Source organism: Condylura cristata, unplaced genomic scaffold (genome assembly GCF_000260355.1).
Source record: "Condylura cristata isolate star-nosed mole 26May11 unplaced genomic scaffold, ConCri1.0 scaffold00034, whole genome shotgun sequence".
Lineage (NCBI taxonomy): Eukaryota > Metazoa > Chordata > Mammalia > Eulipotyphla > Talpidae > Condylura > Condylura cristata.
Genome location: NW_004567135.1, coordinates 862,337 through 864,964, shown reverse-complemented (window position 1 = coordinate 864,964; position 2,628 = coordinate 862,337). Strand labels below are relative to the sequence as shown.

At 50.5% G+C, this 2,628-nt stretch overlaps 1 long non-coding RNA gene across 1 annotated transcript in view; it reads right to left on the bottom strand.

Annotated features, from left to right (window-relative positions):
• Positions 1–321: 321 nt before the first annotated feature.
• The window catches only part of LOC105854363, a 145,369-nt gene continuing 143,062 nt past the window's right edge, over positions 322–2,628 (bottom strand). The window contains exon 3 of the long non-coding RNA XR_001146041.1: positions 322–2,304. This is a non-coding gene — a long non-coding RNA (uncharacterized LOC105854363). The remainder of the gene's footprint in view (positions 2,305–2,628) is intronic.

Here is a 2,628-nt window from a genome sequence, read left to right as displayed (position 1 = left end):
CATAGTCATTTTGCTTCATATCCCCATATATACTAAGTTCGAGAGGAGAAAGAACACTTTTAACAAGCTGCACAATGAGTCACGCGTTGCTAGTGAGGTTGCGCCTGTTATACGAGTGGGCACGTAGCACAAATGTTAATGTTTTCATTTCCGTTACTTCTTAGCGCAAAAAAGAAAATCAAATATTGGAACCATTTGTGAGTGTTAGATTTGCCCTCCAAGAAGACTGAAGAATGTATGTCAGCTTCCCATATATCTGGGGCTTTCCTAGGGGTAACTGGTACTTTTAAAATGAAACACTAGAAAATACTTTTCGGAATGGAACCCATAAAAGAGTACTTTATATCCCAATTTTATTCATCTTTTCTGAATAATCACAACATTATAATCTACTGGGGGAAATCTACTTAGTATAGTTGAAATTCCATTTATTTTGTCCTACTGATATGCATGTATTACACATATATAATACAGACTGTCCAGTGTTTTAAAGAACATAGAAAAAATGACAAGTCAGGTCTATAATTTCAAACAAGTCTAAGACAAACTCAATTTCTGAAACACTGTTTGCACACTGTTCCAAGGAAATGCACGTAATGACTGACATGGAGGCCACGCCTTCGCTCCTCACAGGCTTGAGCCACTGCGGTATCCGCTCAGACCCGTCTAGCTGGCCTTGTGCATAATCAAAATGGAGGGAGGATGTGATTTCATTCCATGGGACCCGCGGGAAAGCGTACTCTAGGTCAGGGTCAGAGGTATACTTTACAAATTGAATTTTTAGCCAACTTTTATCCTTTGAGTTCTACTTAGAAAAGATGTTGGAAAATGTTCCTGGTCTGTGCAAGTTGTTACCAAGGAACACAGCAGAACTCTCCAGGGTGAGCTGGCCTTCATCCCTGAACCTGGCATTCACCCACGCGGTCGTGTCAGTTAGTTTGAAAAAGCAAACGATGGCCACCTTGCCTCTAACGTAATGGTACGTGTCAGGGCCGGTTTCTGAAGTACCTTCCCACTAGTCTACGACGAGAAAACACCTACGTCTCTCCTTACACTCCTTCAAACCACGCGGTCACACACGCTCCGACAGCGTGGCTGCGCAGCCACACTCACTCCCTGCACATCACAATGGGGGACGCATAAAGCTGCACGTCCTGCCGTAACTTAGGGGGAATGTACATACATGTTTAAGGCCTTTGAATATTTATAGACTTTCGCGGAGAACTGAAAACCACAAATGTTAAGATGACTACAAAATGTGGCAAAAACTGACCTAAGGAACCCTGTGAACAGGCTACCGGAAACATTACTTCAGAGTTTGCGACCGAGGAAAATGGACAATTCTATCAAGAGGTCGAACAAATACATAAGCATTCAAACGGCCGTTGAGCCAGGGCAAGAGGCAGCCTTAACGTGAGAAAGGACGGTTAAACAGTACCAGAGACAGCTAAGAGAGTGACTCTCAAGCTAAGGAATCAGAAACCTACATGCATCCCTGGAAGTTGCCTGCGAACTTGACTGCTCACTGCTGATTTCTGTGAGGGGGAAAGTAAACACGAAAATGAAAGCGAAAGGGGAGGGCGCTTCAGGGGGGCGAACGTCTGTAATGAAACTGGCGTCCAGTCCTAACTACTACACGTTAACTGGCAGCGGCGGGAGCGTGAGAGCCTTGGGGAGACACGTCAGCCTGGCCGCACCCTCTCGTGTGACCGATGCACTCATAACTATGACTTGCCAACAACAGCTACTACCAATGGGTATATATTTCCATTCCTTCAACAAAAGCAACGTTAAGATGCTAAAAGATGCGGGCTTCCGGAGCTGCAGGCCCAGGGTCCGGAGAAACTCGGTCCACACCAGGCCGAAGGAGAAGCTCGCCAGGCCGCGTCCTGGCCCTCGCTCCGGGCGCGGTCCGTCGGGAAGCCCGCGCCCTGCAGGCGCCGAGGCGAGGCCGCCACCCTGGAGTCGGGGGCCCACGCGGCTGCTGACGGACAAACCCAGGAGTACCGAGTCCTCGCTGGCGCTTCAGAGAGCAGCTTTCAACTCCTTTGGTCAAGTGCAGTTTTACCAGCAGGACACAGTGCGAGTGTGACGCAGTCTGCAGCACACCGTTCGTGGCTGACTTTTTCAGTCTTGATTTCCAGAAGCGGCGGGCGATGAGCCGGGAACCCTAAGCAGGACTCGGGGGACCACCTCTGAGCGGCGTGAAGGCCGCGGGATCCCCTCCGGGGTTAAGTTTCTGTGCATTTGTGCAGCGTAATCAGCCTTGAGGGTCCCTCGCCTCATGCTCGGCTAGTGGGTCACCTACAGAGGGAGAAGAAAATAGAATTATTTCAAGCCATCGCTGTGATCTTAAACTCTAGCGCAGTTCAACGCCGGAGGCGATGGGGATCGTTGCTGTACAGGCCTTTGAGCCTCGCAGAACTGCCGCGCCAGGCTGTTCCGCTTGGGAACTCACCGATGCCCGCCTGGCTCGGCCAGGCCGAGGGAGAGCGGAGCCGTCACGCTACGCCTCGTAAACCAGAGCGACCTGGAGCCCAGTCCTCTGCAGGGACTCGCTCAGACCCGGACACCGTGGCTCCTTCCTGCGAGGCTCAGAGAAGGCCTCGCTCTCGGGGACACGGCGGG